Source organism: Aotus nancymaae, unplaced genomic scaffold, assembly GCF_030222135.1.
Source record: "Aotus nancymaae isolate 86718 unplaced genomic scaffold, 86718_ANA_hifiasm-v0.15.2.pri h1tg000040l, whole genome shotgun sequence".
NCBI lineage: Eukaryota > Metazoa > Chordata > Mammalia > Primates > Aotidae > Aotus > Aotus nancymaae.
In genome coordinates, this window is record NW_026988454.1 from 89,046,497 (window position 1) to 89,066,038 (window position 19,542).

A 19,542-nucleotide genomic window follows, 5' to 3' on the forward strand; every position below is an offset into this window, starting at 1 on the left:
GCCCTGAATCTTCCAGCTGTTAGTATTGTGATTTCTCTATGGAATTACTCATAATTACTCATTACTGACTGAGTTTTTCAATCTTGCCTAAGTCAAATGGGAGGAAAGCTGTGATCTTCTGTACAATCATAGCTGAAGAGGCGGAATATTTTTATTACCATTTCTTGGTCTTTTCCTGGCAATGTTATTTTCCCATTTCTTACATTTAAAAAAAAGATGAAGAATTATATTTATTTTAAAAATCCTATTTATTTTTCCCAGAACAAAAACAATCTAATTTTTCTCTTTGGATTTTAAATTATATTCTAATTAGCATTTTTTATATTTTTCTTTTATAGTTTCTTTTCTAAATCTTTGAGGCTTTTCCTACTACACCATATTTCTCCTTAGGAACTTGCTGCTTCTTACTAACATTTGAAACTACTTGAACATTTACACGTCCTTTCACAGTTATCTCACTTAATATCTGAAGTAATCCTGTAAAGCAGATGCCACCATACCGTGGGGAACCAGGCTCGCCTGGTTCTCTGGTTTGGTAAAACTTGACTACAAATCTTAGAGTTGAGGCTCCAGTCCTCATAATCCTTCCCGCATATTACACAGTCCTCTTAGAGAAAGCTCCATTGACTGTGAAGCTTAATGTTAAGGAAACCACCTGTGATTGCTCAGGAGGAGATGAGAACAGAAGGGGCAGGATATAAAGAATATGTTAATATGTATTACATTGGTTTAGGGAAGAGAAAACCCATTATTCTAGCTGACTAGCTTACTTAAAAGTTAGGAAAATGTGGACGGCTGAGAAGGTAATTTGAAGCTACTAAAGACAAACAGAAGAAACAGGAGTCATATTGAATACTTATCATGTGTCAGTTGCTGTGAAAAGTGCTTGTAAATGCAAATGTATTGAAGATCTATTGTGTTTCTTCTGAACTTTCTCCTTTGGAAATGGCCCTTTCCTTCCTCTGAGATCAGCTGTCCCATCTCTTCTCTCCTGCTGGTAAAAACTACATATTGTTGTTGTAGCAACCATGTTATAAACTGACCCAATCCGTGGTCACTCTTGGCTCATTCAAAGGATAGACACTTAGGTGAGCCAATGAATCTCTTCCTATATTGGACTTGTAACTGAGAGAGTCAGATAGTAAAAGCAATTAAGCTCAGTAAATGTACAAAATCATGTTTTATGCCACAAGGAAAAAGAAAAGTGCAGAAGTATCATATGAAGAAGTAATACATTAATCAAGAAAACATGGGAAGAGGAAGACAGCTGACAGATAGTCAAGGTATTCTGATGTTTTTAAAATATCTTAATTTTGATAATTTTTGGAGGCTCAGATATATTCCTGGTTTTGGTCCAACAACACACTATGATTCTTAAATTCCTAAATTTTGCCTAAACTAGTTTGAGTTGTGTTTTTGTCACTGGCAAACAAAACAATCAACACAATAGCTTTTGTTTTTAGAAAATAATTCTGGCAGCATTATATGAAACATATTAGAGCAAGCAGAAACTGAAGGCAATAATAGTAAATCGTTGAGGACAATGGCAATAAGGGTTCGAAATTGAGGGTAGTGGGAAAGGTAAGAGGAGGAAGTAGAAAGAGGGTTAGATATAAAGTAGATTACAGTTGAAGAAGTAGATTAAACAAATATAGGTATAGGTTAACTGAAATGAGTGATAAGAACAAGAGTTTTAATCAATGGAGGTCATTAAGTCAGAGCTTGAGGGTGAGCCTGGAAAAAAAAAATGGGAGTCACAAATGCCTCTGTGGCCGATGTTATCTAAAGAGGTTTTCAGGAGATTTAGTATTTACACATTTCCTTAACGTGGGAAAGACATGTAGGAAGTGGTGGTGGAGAGACTGATTTTGTCTTTGTTCTGTACCTGGGAAGATAAATGTTAACAATCAGTGTGAAATCTAAGGCTTTAGTTTTAGGAGCTAGAGTTGGATCAGAAATCTAAAGGTCCACGTTCTTGTTTTGTGAGAAGATATGCAGATTGAAAGGTTTCGAGGCCAGAAAGCATCTGGAGATGCCTGGGAGTCTGGCTAATGTATATAAAGCTTTGACACAGGTTGTAAAGTAACAGCTATTAATTTGGGAAAAAGATGGCAGTTTTAAGTGACTCCCTCTGTAGGCTTAACTTTCCCTTTGGCATAATGAGTTTCAGGGGTTCTGATTGTTCATTTTCCTTTCTAAGATACATATATCATATACATATATATCCAGTACAAACCAGTGCGTGTATGTGCACACACACACGCTATCACTTTAAACATTTTGGTTAAATGGAAGTAGCTGAAGAAAAGAATGGAAACTAAAATTAAAAGTCAAGAAGAAGTGTAGGTTATTTTTTAGGAGGAAGGACTCTGATAGGCAGAAGGGAACGTGTGAATCAGTGGTACAGAGGATGAGAATTTGAGAACGTATTAGTATAAGACCTTGAAGAATATAGAAAGAGTAGACAAAGCATGGTAACTTCACATGGAAGAAGAATTCTTCAGCTTCTCAGTTTCTCTCTCCCACCATGGGCTTCTATTCTACAAAGCCTTCAGAGAAACAGACTCCCAGACAACTCTGGCCATTCCCTGGAAACGGCCAGGTTTGCCATTACCCAGTCACTCTGAGACCTGTTCTCAGGCCTGGAAGTCTTAAAAAGTCAGAGATAAAGTCAGAGGTCTTGGGGTGCAGTGCCCTAGCTTTCTAATATTGGGAGCTTTCCTTGATAAGTGAGAAAGACTCCCAATTCACCCACTGTCTTCCATCCAACTTGGGATATTGGCTCTGTTTCCACCTGATACACAGGACCTGACTGTCAAGTCCAGGACTCTTACAGATGTGACTCTGTGGTACAGGACGGTGGGCAAAAACTTTATAATATCCAAATCTCTTAAGATCCTGTGAGTCACAGGAGGTGGGAAAACTACCCATCTCACTCTTGAAGTTCCAAGAAGGCCCTAATTCTGAGGCCTACAGTTTCCAGGGTGTTAAGAGGAGAGTAAATTTACCTTTGGGACCTTCCTCACTACATCCCACCGCAGGTTCTGAAAGAAGTCCTTGTTACAGAGACTGAGGGAAGTCTCTGCTCTCCCTCACCTCTGCGCCCAACTCTGTCCTTCTACTGTTTGCAGCCTCTGTTGGTTGCTTCATGCCAGATATCTTACCTTCTATGTGGGCAAACCAGTGTGAGCCTCAAGCCCTCTAATAGAAGCCCCTTAAGGTGACTTTTTAGCCTTGTGTTGTTTTAACCTCTGGATCCCGTGGGACTCCCGCTAGGAACTCTTTGGTGAAGACAGTACATTGAAAATAAAGGAAGATGTAGGTACACGAAAACGTGAAGTTGCAGAAGAGTGAAGATGGGGGGCTCACATAAGATGGCTTCAATCTTCTAAGTGAAGGAGGATTGAAGGTAGTTTGCTTTTAGTTAGGAGGACAGAGTAGTGTTAGAGGGCCCAGGAAACTTTAAAAAAGTCTTGGAATGACAGGCTGAGGGAAATTATGAGATTCAACACTAATACAACTCTACTTAATAGTAGTTGAAAACCCAGAATGGGTGAGTATGGTGTCTTCAGTAGAGATTTCTTTATTCCTCTAGAAAAGCTGGCCAGTCTAACAGTAGGAGCAGAAAAAAACGACACTGGGTTGTACCCCGACCTGGGAATTGGCCTGCGGGAGTGGCAGAAGATAAAGTCTTATTGATACTAGAGGCGCTATGGACATCTTTTTTTTTTTTTTTTGAGACATAGTCTCACTCTTTCGCCAGGTGCCAGGTGGGAGTGCAGTGGCTGATTTCAGCTCACTGCAATTTCTGCCTCCCGGTTTCAAGCAATTCTCCTGCCTCAGCCTCCCGAGTAGCTGGGACTACAGGTGCATGCCACCACACCCAGCTAATTTTTGTACTTTAGTAGAGATGGGGTTTCACCGTGTTGGCCAGGATGGTCTCGATCTCTTGACCTCATGATCCACCCACCTCGGTCTCCCAAAGTGCTGGGATTATAGGCTTGAGCCATCACACCCAGCCTGGACATCTTTCAATGTTGTGACTATCACACAAGAAACAAAGTAGCAGGGGAGGAAGATAATGAGGACCAAATGATTTGGTTCCAGGTCAAGGTTTTAAAGAAATAACAGTTGGGGGTTGTTAAAGGGTTTTAACAGAGAGGTTGAAGTATAATTAAGATAAAAGTCATTGGTGAATGTAAAAAAAAAATGTGAAGCCAAGACTTTAGCAGGTTGTTCGGGAATAGAATTGTGAGTAAAACAAAAACAAAATTAAATACCATCTCCAGCAGCAGCACCACCACCGCTATCACTCATCACCACCAACACCAACAGCAAGAACACAGTCTGTTTGCCACACGTATCAAGCACTAGACAATTCAGCAGAAAGTCCCAGAGGGTGAAGGATAAATTAAATAAAGGGAGTGGATTATTTAAGATATATGAATTCCAAAAGGAGAAGTTGTTGAAGGATGGGGGTAACAATATTTGCTGGAGTAAAGGTGAGTTACATAGAGTCCATTTGTGAAAAATACCGTGTTATCAGGTTTCAAATGAATGAAAGATGTCAAAAGAGTGTTTTAAAAAAATGATTGAAGGATATTTATGGGACAGAGGAGAAGGTTGGGCAAAAAGTAGAAAAAGGGGAATTGGCCTGGAACTGATGATGCTATAAATGAGAGAAGGCAGGAAGTAATAATGGTGAAAGGTTTGGAAGGGGCTTTGGAGAGACATGAATGTAAAAGAGAAGGAGAAAAACAAAATAAGGCTGCTCATGGGGAGGATCACAGAAGGCTAGTAGAAGGGCATTTATCTGGAAATCTGAATAGCAAAAGCATTCAAATGAAGGAATTGTTAAAAAAGGTTTATGTGTGGTCATCCATTAAAAAAGAAGTCACACCAATGTACTGTTTTAAAAATGATTTGCTGGAGTACTTGAGGCTAAGTAATGGTGTGATGCAGAAACAGTGGGCCCTAAAAACTTGGTTTGTGATGGCAAGTTCACCTAAGTTCACCTAAGTCATATAGAATCCAAGTATGGACTTTAAGACAAGAAATACCATGACTGATAATTGAGAAATAAGAAATGACGGTTCCTAGTTGTTATATCTTAGCAGCTAAAAAAAAAAAAATGTTTCAATGCATTGAATTACTATTAGGCAAATATCTATTTTTTACGTAGATAGGCAGAAACATTTCCCTAATAGATATTTTAGCTCTTGATTTTTCTACCTATCTATCTAAAAATAGATATTTGCCTAAAAGTAATTTAATGCTTTGAAATATTAAAATTACACACACACACACACACACACACACACACACACACACACACACATAATTCCTTACTTTGTAAGAGACAGAAGATTCAAGAGCTGAAATTTGGGAGAAGGCGAGGCTATATCACATTAAGTGGTAGAAATGAAAGGCCCTTTGGGAATAATTGTGTCTAACTCCAGGAATATTGTTACTATTGAAACAGACCAAATCCTGTTCATTTCAGGTAAATGATCTTTGAAATCAGTTTCAAGTTTCTAGTCAAGAATGTAGGTATAAGATTCTACCTGTATAAATTTGCCTCCCATTACAAAATGAGCAATAGTAATATTCTTTTAGGAGCCATAACTATTTTTAGTTAAAGTAATCTCTTATGTAGCATCTTTGGTAACTCATTTATTTTCATACAAATAGACTATTTAAGGAATATAAAGAGCACAAGACATGGGTAAAGACAGACTGTTTCAGGCCTGGCGAGGTGAGGCACTCGGGCGAGGTAATCCACTTTGGGAGGCTGAGGCAGGTGGAGTGCCTGAGCTCAGGAGTTCCAGACTAGCCTGGGCAACTTCTAGCCTAAAGTGATCCTCCCACCTTGGCCTCCGAAAGTGCTGGGATTACAAATGTGAGCCATCATGCCTATCCCCCTCTTATCTTTTTAACATTTTTGCTTTCTTTGAGATTTTATGTACTACAAAGAAGGTCAAGTTGGGTATATTTATTGTAAATAGAATAATGTATCTCTGGATTTTTGTTTATGGCATTTGTTAAAGACTTAATTAAGGATTTATACATTCTCTCTGAGTCGTGTACCTGTTAACAAGTATGTTTTACTGTGCTCTGCTTATACAATGAGCTGCCATTATTTCTTCTCTGTCACTGTCTATATGTGTGTGTGTATATGTATGTATGTGTGTATGTGTGTTTGTGTTGTTTACACCTGACTCCCTAATGTAAAATTTCAGAAATATAAGCTGAATAAAATTAGCTAATATACTGCCCAAATGGAAAATGTTACACAAACTAATAAATTCTTTATTTCTGCAAGATGCACAAAACCCAATGAATATTGTCTATTTGTGAAGAAGACAGAAGGTTACTTTAGCCATTATTTGTATAATTAAAAAAAATAAAAAGTGATATCTTTTGTTCAAATAAAAAAGAAATGTCAAACGTTTTTGATCATTAAAAATGATTTGCTCAAGACATCTTTCTAAGCTGGACACTTTTCAACAGCATGATATTTTGAGACCTACTAGCACTTCTATTTAGGATTCACTAAGCGCAGCATTCCACTGGTTAAAATATGTATACACGTGTGCAAGTATGCTTTATTTGTTATTTTACATTTGCAGAGGAAATAGACTCAGAGAGGAGCAACTAAATACAGCATCCAAAGAAATGACACATGCTTGGAAACCATTTTAATTTCATTTACCTAGGTAGTTCAATCAAAAGAAGGAAGCCTGTGTACTTCAAACAAAGTGAGGGCACCACCAGGTTCACAAACATTAAGAAAAAACATTTAAGAAAAGAATTGTGTTGTTCGTACTTTGCACACACCATGATAAATTGCAATTATTTGCTATCATTGTTGGGGAGATAGTAGTAAAAGTAAAAACTAGAAAACTTGAGAATCTCTAATAAAAAGATCAGTTCTGACCTAACCCTGATGATTGCCGTTGGGTTGGCAAGCCTAATGTTACTAGATAGTTCATATTTTTCTTTTTCATTTTTAAAATTTTTACATTAAGTTCTGGGATGCATGGGCAGAATATGCAGGTTTGTTACATAGGTATACATTTGCCATGGTGGTTTGCTGCACCTATCAACCGATCATCTAGGTTTCAAGCCCACACGCATTAGGTATTTGTCCTAATGCTCTCCCTCCCCTTGTCCCCCACCCCGGACAGGCCCCAGTGTGTGATGTTCCCCTCCCTGTGTTCATACGTTCTCATTGTTCAACTTCCACAACTCATTAAACTGATAAGCAACTTCGACAAAGTCTCAGAATACAAAATCAACATGCAAAAATCACAAGCATTCCTATACACCAACAATGGATAAGCAGAGAGCCAACTCATGAATGAACTCACATTCACAATTGCTACAAAGAGAATAAAATACCTAAGAATACAATTTACAAGGGATGTGAAGGATCTCTTTAAGGAGAACTACAAACCACTGCTCAAGGAAATAAGAGAAGACACAAACAGATGGAAAAACATTCCATGCTTATGGTTAGGAAGAATCAATATAGTGAAAATGGCCATACTGCCCAAAGTAATTTATAGATTCAATGCTATTCCCCTCAAGCTACCACTGACTTTCTTCACAGAACTGGAAAAAACTACCTTAAACTTCATACGGAATCAAAAAAGAGCCCGTGTAGCCAAGACAATCCTAAGCAAAAAGAACAAAGCTGGAGGCATCATATTTCTCGTGAAAGCTGGAAATCAAAATTCATTTGTGAAATCTATTTTTATATATTGAGAAACAACCAAAATCTGAAAATGAAAACATTCTGTGCGTTAAACATAGTCTGCCAAACAAAACATGTCAGTCAGTTTACACAATTTACGTAAGAGTATGAGGACTCTGGCTTCTAACCCAGTTCCATTACTTCATTGTGGTTCCCATCCTTACATATTATCTACGTTTAGGGTAGAATTGAGTTAATAACAAGCAAACGTTCATAAAATCCTTACTATATATCAAGCACTACGGTACTTACTACTTATCCTATTTAATCCTCACAAATTGCAGAACTAACATTAATCTTGCTTCAGCTGAGAAAGTTGATTAGAGGTAAGGAATGTGCCTAAATTCAACAAACTAATAAAGTTGGGTAAAGCATCTATGACAGCAATGACAAACTCAGTAGTAGCAATCATTATGATTAATTCTAGCTGAGCAGTTCTAGTCATGGAGATATTTAGTGACCTTTCTCAAAGTTGCCTGTGTGTTCAGTATTAGACAATAATACCATAGACTTTTCCCTTCAAACTAGTTCTTTTTCATCAAGCCAGATTGCCTTGCATTTTAAAGTGTCTTCTCTCTGAGTTTAGTTATTTCAGTGAGTTTCATCAAATGCAATAAGGCATTTCTTTTTGTCTCCCTCCATCTTTACCTAATCAATGTGTCAGCAGTGCATGAAGCAATTTTCTCAAGAAAGTGGGTGGAAGAAATTCTGTAGTCATACACTTCTTCAGAAATGTTTTCTTTTAAAATGGTTTCATGAGCATATATTGCTTTTCTGATGTATTTCTTAAATCTTCTGCTTGTACATCAAAAAGAACCTCATTTTGCATATTTCTTTCTTTTACTTTGAAGATTTAAGAGGAAAATATTGGTTTACTTACACACTTCCTGAAATACCTCACAAATCTTAGAGAACCTTGAGAGTTTATCTCCAGGGCCTCAAAAAGGAAGATAACTCCTTTACCAGAAAATGGTTATCCAAGTTTCAGAGTTTCTCAGTAATAAAATGTCAAGAATTGTGATTTTCTTAAAGTTAAATGCCACCTACTTCAGTCTTTTCCTTAAGTGTTTCCCCTGAAAAAATGTTAAGAAAAGTGGTAACTCCTAAAGCTACTTATCTTCATGGTTGTCTCTTTTCACATTATGCATCATGAGAGACAATTTAACATTTTTTATTATCAAGGCATAAATAGTAATGGTCACTCAGAGGGCCTGGTCTTTCAGCTTGGTTATTCCAGAAGCCAAACTTCTGGATATAAGGCTTAATGGAGTGAAAACTGGAACTCTACTGTGTGTCACACAGTTTGTGTGTGTAAGATTTCATGACGATGATTATATAGCAGATACTGTTGCCCTATGTGATGCCGGTTGTTGGACAGACAGCCCTGAAAGTTCCAGATTCACATTTTTATTGTTGATACTGCAAATCATATTGTTACTCATAGTTACTGGTATCATTACTTTTCTCAAAATGCCTAATTTTTATTTTTATTTATTTATTTATTTATTTATTTATTTTTGAGACAGATCTCACTCTGTTGCCCAAGCTGGAGTGCAATGGTGCAATTTTGGCTCATTGCAACCTCTGCCTCCCTGGCTCAATCCATTTTTGTACCTCAGCCTCCCAAGATGCTGGGATTACATGCGCCTGATGCCATTCCCGGCTATTTTTAGTTGACACAGGGTTTCTCCATATTGGCCAGGCTGGTCTTGAACTCCTGACCTCAGGTGATCTGCTCACCTAAGCCTCCCAAAATGCTGGGATTACAGGCATAAGCTACCATGCTTAGCCAAAAACACCTAAGTTCTAATATAAAGGCAAGTATTTTTCTGCTGGGGAGCATAAGCCATATAAAAATAGCATTGTCTTTTATCTGATTATTTATAATATATAGTGTAAGAATTATTTGAAAAGATTCATTCACTTTCTATCTTGACTCGTGTATATCATTGCCATTTTCATAAAAAAAACTGTCTTTATATAAATAGCCATGAATCTTTCAATACTTTAATTCCTAAAACATACTATTAAAGAAAATTATACTTAGTGAATACAAATAGGCCAGAGTTGTCAGGAGTTATGTAGACAGCTATTATTGAAACTAGAACCATAGTTGCCAATTATTATTGAATAATAACTATGGCCTCATTGGTAGAGTTATTTGGAACACTGTTTTTATAAAACTCGGGATATAGATTTGAATCTGAAGTGACCCAATTAATTTTGCTCAATCAAAAAGTTGCAATTTTAATCTTAATTTAGGCTATATGTAAGTTATTGCTGATATGTAAGATTCAGTAAAACCACACAGTTGATTTTGTTAAAATCCATCAGTGTTTTTGCCTTAGAACCATAGAGTTGTAGAATTGGTGAATTAAAATAGGTTTTAGAATTCATCTGATCCAATATCTCTAGAAATCTCTTCTTTAACACCCTTGGCTAATACTCACCCAAGGCCTCATAAACTCTTCTATAAAGGGGTGGTTACTTCTCATGGAAAGCATGCCCAATTATTGAGATGTCATAGCAATAAGAAACTCCTTTTGAGTTAAATATTAAAATAAATTGTTGGCTAGGTGTGCTGGCTCATGCCTGCAATCCCAGCACTTTGAGGGGCTGACAGGGGCAGATCGTGAGGTCAGGAGTTCGAAACCAGCCTGGCCAACATGGCGATACCCTGTTTCTACTAAAAATAAAAAAAGCTGTGCATGGTGGCAGTCTCCTGTAATCCCAGCTACTCGGGAGGCTGAGGCAGTAGTATCGCTTGAACCTGAGAGGTGGAGGTTGCAGTGAGCTGAGATCGTGCCATTGCACTCCAGCCTGGGGGACAAGAGCAAGACTCCATCTCAAAATAAACAAACAAATAAATAAACTCTCTCCCTAGCATATCATTACAGTTTAATTTCTACAGAATTTTCTCCCTTATTTACCTGACTGCCTTCCAAGTACTGAAAGACAATTTTTATATTTTCCCCTCACTAATTCTTACAACTATTACTTAAATAATATAGTTCAAGATCTTTTACCAAGCAGGTCACATTTCCCTAAAACATACTAGAGTTTATTAATTTGCATCTTTAAATAAAACAATGAAATTTGTCATCATAGTCCACATGTACTCTGACCAGCAGAGCAAACCGGGACTATCACTTCCTGTGACCTAACAATAAGCTTCTATCATCATATCCTGAGTATGTAGTTTTATTTGACAGTAACATCATTTGATTTATTCATATTAAATCTGAGGTCCTGGATACTCTTTTTGTAAATGTTAAAATGTGGTTGGTTAACTGATCATATATATATATTTTTTAAAGATGGGGTTTCACCCTGATGGCCAGGCTGGTCTTGAACTCCTGACCTCAGGTGATCCACCCACCTTGGCTTCCCAAAGTGCTAGGATTACAGGCATGAGCCACCGCACCCGGCCAACTGATCATACTTTTGCATGTGCAACCAGACTGTCTGGAAGATTTAAATTTAATTACAAATTCCTGTGCTTATTTGTTGGCTTCTTTGCCTTTGTTCTTATTTTCCACTCATTTCATATAAAAAGAGATTAGTTGAGAACTAATGAAACATTTATATCAGTGCTTCAAAGGTCAACCTCATTGGTTCATTCATAAGTGGATTTTCTATGTCTATAAACTCATTCAAATGATCAGTCAATTAAGCAGTCGTTAAACTCAACTATAATTTCCGAATAATTACCATGTTCAAAACACTGGTACAAAATAAAAAGAGAGAAGATCTGTCCTTATAAGTCCTTCTCCAAATAACTCATAATAAACTGGAGATAAAAGACATAAAATTAAGAGGTAGTGACACAGTGTAAGGAGTAAAATACATCTATCTATACATCCATCCATCAGTCATACACTGGGACCATTAATGACATACTAGATATTTGTTCTAATTTTCCAGTGTGGAGATCATTCTCCTGCAAAAAAGAAGTTGAAAACGAATTGTTAATTGAATAATATCTTCCTCCCTTCCAGCATTTTCAAATATTTTGAAATTTTCTTGTTATACTTCCAGTTTTATTTCACTGTGGTCAGAGAATACACTCTTGCTTTTAAATTTGTTGAAATGTATTTTGCGGCTATATTATCTATCTTACTTTATGTTCTATAGGTTTTTGAATTGGTATTCTGCTATTGTTGAGTGAAAAATTCTGTAAATGCTGATTAGATCTTGTTGATTTCATTGTCTTTAAGTTCTCACCACTGATTTTCTCTTTAGTTGTTCTATCAACTGTTGAGAAAGGGCATTGAAGTTCTTAACTGTAATTCCAGATTTCCTTCTTTTTCCTTCTAAGTTCTATCAGTTTTTGCTTCATATAATTTGCATCTCTGTTGTTTGGTGCATATGCATTTATGATTGGGATTTTTTTCTTGTTAGCTTAACTGCTTTATCATTATATAATGTCCCTAGCAAATTTTGTCACTAGTAAATTTTATTTTTTCCAAAGTCCACTTTATCTTATGCTAATGTTACTACTCCTGCTTCCCTCTAATAAATATTTAAATATCTATCTTTTCTCATGCTTTTACTGTTAATCAGCTTATGTTGTTTTATTTGAAGTGGGTTTCTTGTAGAAAGCATATAATTTGGTAATGTTTTCAAATATACTCTTCGAATCTTGTCTTTTAATTGGTGCCTTTGATTCCATTTACTGAAATATTTATTTCAATTACAGCATTTTTATTTCCAAATTTTCCATTTTGTTCTTCTTTATATCTTTATTTTTTTTGCTGAGCTTTTCTGGTTTTTTGTTGTTTCAATAATTTTTATAACTGCTTATTTAATTTTTTTTGCCATGGCTGCTTTAAAATTTCTCAGATAATTGGAACCTGTTTGTCATCTCAGTACTGACATCTGTTTTATTTTAAAATTTATTTATTTTGTTGCAAACATATATATTTTTTTAATTGAAAAATGAAGATTATATATATTTATGGTGCCCAACATATGAAGTATAAATACACACACACATAAACACACACAAATTATCTATGCATATGTGTTATTGAATGGTTAAATCAAGCTAATTAATATATGTATTACTTTACATGCTTATCTTCTTTCTGTGGTGAGATTACTTAAAATACCTATTGGAAATTATCAAGTATTCAATAAGGTGTTTTTAACTATACACACCATGTTGTACAAAAGATCTCTTGAACTTACTTCTCATGTCTAATTGAGTATTTGTCTCCCTTAACTAATATCTCTCCATCCCCTCCCCTAACACACACAGACATCACATTTCGGCCCCTGGTAGCCACCACTCTACTCTCTGCTTCTATGAATTCCATTTTCTTAAATTTTTACATTTAAGTGAGATTATGCAGTATTTGTTTTTCTGAACCTGACTTATTTCATACAGCATAATGTTCACCAGGTTCATCCATTTTGCAAACAACAGGATTTGACAGGATGCTCTTCCTTTTTTAGGGCTAAATAATATTCTATTGTGTTTATCTGCCAAACTTTATTTATTCATTTTTCTTAGCCCACTCCGAAAGCTATAATAATACCTTATACTGGGTGGTTTACAAACAACGGAAATTTATTCCTTACAGTTCTAGAGGCTGTGAAGTCTAAAGTCAAGGCACCAGCAGATTTGGCATCTGCTGAGGTCCTGTTCCTCATAAATGGCACTTTGTGGATGTGTCCTCATGTGGCAGAACATAGATAGCTTTTTCAACTTCTTTTATAAAGGCACTCATCCCATCAATGAGGACAGAGCCATCACAGCTAAATCACTTTTCAAAAGCCTTCACCTCTTAAAACTATTCGATTGAGTATTAGGTTACAACATCTGAATTTTGGGGAGACACCAACATTCAGACTACAGCATTCTTCCCATAGCCTTCCCAAATTCATGTTCTTCTGATGTGCAAAACACAGTAATTTCACCCAAATATCCCTGGGTCTTAACTTGTTCAAGTGTCAACGCAAAAGTCTAAAATCCAATCTTGTCTAAACATCATCTAAATCAGTTATGGATGAGATTTGAAGTATGATTTATCTGGAGGCAAATTCCCCTCCAGTTTTGAGCCTATAAAATCAACTGGGTTAGGTACTTCCAGAATATGATACAGGGAGAGGCACAGGTCAGCAGCTGTAGCCTCAAAGCTTTGCTGGTTGTTACCCAAGCCCCAGCTCACAGGAATTCCTAAGTACAACTAAAGTTTGAAAGAACACCAACGCTTCAACCATAGCACTACTGGTTCACTGATCGATGCAGGCTGATTCCATATATTGGTTATTATGAATAATGCTACAATGAACATAAGAGTACAGATACTTCTTCTGAATTCTACTGATTTCATTTCCTTTAGATACATATCCAGCACTGAGATTGCTGGATCATATTGTAGTTCTAGTTTTAATTTTTTGAGGACTTTCATACTGGTTTCCATGATGACTATCTTAATTTACATTTCTACCAAGAGTATGACAGGGTTCCCTTTTCAATGCATTCTCACCAACACCTATTATCTTTGTCTTTTTGGTAATAGCTGTTCTAACTGGTATCAGATGACATCGTTCTATGGTTTTAATTTACATTTATCTGGTGATTAGTGATATTGATCATTTAAAAATATATTTGGCCATTTGTATGTCTTTTTTATTTTAATTTTTTGAAATAAATGTTTATTTTTTGAGTAAAAGGTAGCAAAAATTACAGTGGTCAAGAGCAGGGTCTGTGGAGTAAGAATGACTAGTGGTGTTCATATTTATAGCTATACAATTTTTTCTGTTCATGTATGTTTTTATTGATACATAAAAATTATACATATTTATGGGAAACATATTTTGATACATGCATACTAAGTATAATGATAAAATCAGGGTAATTAGTGTGTCCATCAGCTTAAACATTTAACATGTCTTTGTGTTGTGAATATTTCAAATCTCTTTTTGCTATTTTGAAAAATACAGTAAGTTGTTAAATATGTCACCCTATTCTTAAGAAATATCTATTTGGGATCTTTGCTCATTTTTAAATTGTGTCTCTTGTTTTCTTACTACTGAGTTGTTTGAGTTTCTTATGTATTTTTGATATTAGCTTCTTATCAAGATGTATGGCTTGCAAATATTTTCTGTTATTCCATAAGTTGTCTCTTCATTTTGTTGATTGTTTTCCTTTGCTATGTAGAACATTTTCAGTTTGGTGTATACCATTTGTCTATTTTTTTTCAGTTTGGTATATCCCCATTTGTCTATTTTTTTTTCAGTTTGGTATATTCCCATTTGTCTATTTTTTTTTCAGTTTTGTCTCCTGTGCTTTGGGGATCATATCCAAAAAGTCATTGTCCAGACCAATGTCATGGAGCTTTCCTCCTATGTTTTATTCTAGTAACTTTGTAGTTGCTGATTCTACACTTATGTCTTTATTTCATTGTATATATGAGATAAGGGCCTAATTTCATTCTTCTGTATATGTATATCTAGTTCTTCCAACACCATTTATTTAAGAGACTCTCCTTTCCCCATTGTGTGTTTTTGGCAGTGGTTCTGGCATTTTTGATTGCCTTTAAAAAATTCAGGTTGAGATCTTTCTGGTTCTTGGTATAATGAATGATTTCTTTTGTTGAAATTTGGACATTTTCATATTATAAGATGATGAATCTTATCTAAAATTTCTTAGCTTTCTCTGATACCAATACAACAGGAGAAAGGTGGGGAACTATTTCATTATTAGCAGGTCAAAGTCGAATTTTCATTTCCTATTGCCCTTAACTGACACACAAGAGAAAGGAAATGTTCTTCTTTCTATGTGGGAGTGGGTGGTCTTGTTAACCCTGGGTGCTGCTGCAAGTTTCTACTTTCCACTTGGCCTCCCTCCAACAGTATCTCAGCAGGTAATGGTATGAGGTGATGTTGCAAATTCAGGCTTTCCACTGATGGTAGTGATGGAGGAGTGGTAAGGTGAGGGGATATCCTGGACAGCAGAGACAAAAGTTCTTTCTTCAGTGCTTAGCTGAAGTAGAGTGGCTATCATCTGAAAATTTTCTCTTGCTAGGATGCTCCTTTCCTGGTCTTTGACTAAAGGGTTTTGTTGGGACTCTTTTTTTTTTTTTTTCATCTGAATGTATTGACATATTTGGGTTACAATCTTCCTCAACACGTTTGTGAAACATGAGGCAAAAATCAGAGGACTCACTACCAAATTGTCCCTTGAGTTGCAAGGTCCCTAGCAAGTCTACCTTTTCTTTACCTTTTATAGTCTCATGTTTGTTTTACACATACTCTCCAAACATTTTAATTGCAGTTAGTGGGAAGAATAAGAAACAATAATCTACTCTATCTTCTCTGAAGTGGCAATCCTGGTGGTTGTTTCCGATATAATGTCTGTTTTCTACTTCTCACCAGGAAAACACCATTTTTTTTTTTTTGGAAGGGAGGCAATGTGCCAAGTTAGAAATACTCACCTCCTGAGATTTCCTTGCCTTTAAAGATGGCCATGCAATCAAGCTTTGGTCCATGATAAAATAGCCAAAATCTGCTGGGTAAGACATCTGGAAAAGCTATTATTCATCTAATAAAAAAACAGAAAGATGGAGGGTCATGTTCCTTTTCTCTTTACCTTTCCCCACTTCTTTCTGCCTGAGATGGGAAATAATGCTTGGAGGTTTAAAAGCCAAGAGAGCAAGCTGCAGGCTAATATTGGTGAAGCAGGAAGCTGAAAGGAGACTGTGTCCTCCATCAGCTCTTTTTGCAGCTGCGTTAGCATCAAGCTTTCTACCTAAGGAGAGTTTATTATGTAAGAAGAAAACAAAGCAAAACAAAATTCTGTTCTTTTAAGCTACACTAGTTCTGGGCTCTATGCTAGCTGACTTTTGTTGTGCTCACTAAATAGAATCCTAACAGTTATCCACTCTGCTGTCTGTCACTTGATTTTGGAATCAAGCTAACTTTCATTTCACCTTCAGCTCAAGGCCACTACCACTAGAATGACTCTCATATTCTTACCATAAAAGAGAAGTTCTGTTGAGCTGCCCTAGCCAAGTGCCGCCCACCTTTGTGCCTCATCTGAATGCAGTGTTTAATTTATGATTCTGTCTTCTTCTCTAGCTAACTTCTTAAGGTCACCTGGTTGGTATCAGGTGTAGGCCTGAAACTTCTTAGCTACACAATAAATGCTGTCAAAAAGGAAATTAAACAAAGTTTTATTTTAATATATATATATAGCGTTTGAATCATTGCAATTTGTATTTGTTATGTGCAACTATTTTTCAAGTAATCAGCTCATAGAATATGGCTGTGTTGGCATATTTCCCTTTTCTCAGCACTCTTGGAAATAGCTGAGATACTGGACAGAAATTATTCCCAGAGTTATATTAAATAGATTTAATTAAAACGACATTAATTCATTTCTTCTTTATGAAATTGGCAAGCCCACTTGTCCCATGGTGCCAAATTTTGGATATATATGTACTTCGTATCTGGAAACTAGTTTACAGAGCCTGAAGGTGTGGGAGAGCTTCCTGGACAGATTTTCTAAATGTTCTGCCTCCCTAAAGTTCTTATATGATAAATGGAATTGTCCTTCTGGGATCCATTTTGGAATCACTAAGTGCTTGGAGTTTGGCTGCCTGTGTGATGCAAGGCTGCTTTTATGACCATCCCAAACCCTCATGATTTCACTGGAGAAGAGGTGAACTACTTTTCCTTTCTGCTGAAGTCCTCATCTTTTTCATTCCATTACTAGAGACTATTTGCCATTTCACCCATCTCTTATCTCCTGGATTGGTTTGCTTGTGAAGATAAAATGATCCTAAGGGATACCTCAAGACTGGCATCTCTCTAAAGGCAGTAACAATATCTCTCAGAACAGGTCTTCTGGAATACCCTGAGGGCAGAGTGAAGGATGTGTGAGGCTTCAGAAGTAGAGCATGTAAAGGTGAAGGAATGGCCACTCAGCTAATGTTTGCCACCTCTTTTCTTGATTGCCATGTGTGGGACCCTTTAGTGTTTATATCTTCTTTAAAAGGCATGGAGTACACAGACTGTGTCCATTTAAGATTATGGACTTCATTGCTAAACATTGTGTGTGTTCTGACCGCTTCACCAACTAACTAGTAATGCCTGAGTGTCCCTATTCCCTGAGACACAACAATATTAAAGTTAGGCTAATTGATAACCCTACACTGACCTCTAAGTGTTCAAGTGAAAGAAACAGTCATGTGACTTTCACCTTAAATTAAAAGCTAAAAATGATTACACTTAGTGAGGTGGGCATGTTGAAAGGTGAGATAGGCTGAAAGCTAGGCCTCTTGTACAAGACAGCAAAGTTGTGAATGCAAAGAAAAGTTCTTGAAGGAAATTAAAAATGCTACTTGAATGAACACATGAATGATAAGAGACTGAAAGAGCCTTATTGCTAATATGGATAAAGTTTGAGGGATCTGAATAGAAAATCAAACCAGCCACAATATTCCCTTAAACCAAAGCATAATCCAGAACCAGGCCTAGATATTTTCAATTCTATGAAGGCTGAGAGAAGTGATGAAACTGCAGAAAAAATTTGGAGCTCTTAGGAGTTGGTTCATGAAGTTTAAGAAAATAAGTTGCCTCTGTAAGATAAAATTGCAAGGTAAAGCAGCAAGTGCACATGGAAAAACTGCAGCAAGTTATCTGAAGATCTAACTAAGGTAACAGATGAAGAGGACTACATTAAACAACAGATATTCATTTAGTTTTTTTTTAAAAATAAAAAACCTTCTATTGAAAGAAGATGCCATCTAGCTAGAGAGAAGTCAATGCCTGGCTTCAAAGTTTTAGAGGACAGGTTGACTCTCTTGTTAGGGACTAATACCACTGGTGATTTTAACTGAAGACAGTTTTAATTTACCATCCTGAAAATTCTAGGACCCTTAAGAATTATGCTAAATTCATTCTGACTGTGCTCCTCTAACAATGAAATGACAACCTGGATGACAGCACATAATTTGTTTACAGCATGAGTTACTGATTTTTTTTTTTTTTTTTTTTTTTGAGACTGAGTTTTGCTCTTGTTACCCAGGCTGGAGTGCAATGGCGTGATCTCGGCTCACCGCAACCGCCGCATCCTGGGTTCAGGCAATTCTCCTGCATCAGCCTCCTGAGTAGCTGGGATTACAGGCACGTGCCACTGTGTCCAGCTGATTTTTTGTATTTTTAGTAGAGACGGGGTTTCACCATGTTGACCAGGATGGTCTCGAACTCTTGACCTTGTGATCCACCTGCCTCGGCCTCCCAAAGTGCTGGGATTACAGGCGTGAGCCAGAGTTACTGCATATTTTAAGCCCACTGTTGAGACCTGCTGCTCAGAAGAAAAGATTCCTTCCAAATAATGCTTCTCATTGACAATATAGCTTGTCATCCAAGAGCTGTGACAGAAATGTTGAGGAAATTAATTTTTTTTCCTATGCTTGTTAACACAACATCCATTCTGTAGCTCATGAGTCAAGGGGCAATTTTGATATCCCAGTTTTATTACATAAGAAATACATTGTTTAAGACTATTGCTGCCACAGATGGTGATTCCTCTGATGGATGTGGGCAAAGTCAATTGAAAATCTTCTAGAAAGAATTCACAATTCAGATTCCATTAAATACATTTTAATTCATGGGAGAAGGTCAAAATGTGAACATTAACAGGAGCTTGGAAGGAATGGATTCCAAGTCTCATGGATGAATTTGAGGGGTTCAAGGGGGGAAGAAGTCACTACAGATGTGGTGGAAATAGCAAGATAACTAGAAGTAGAGACTGAAGATGTGACTGAATTGCT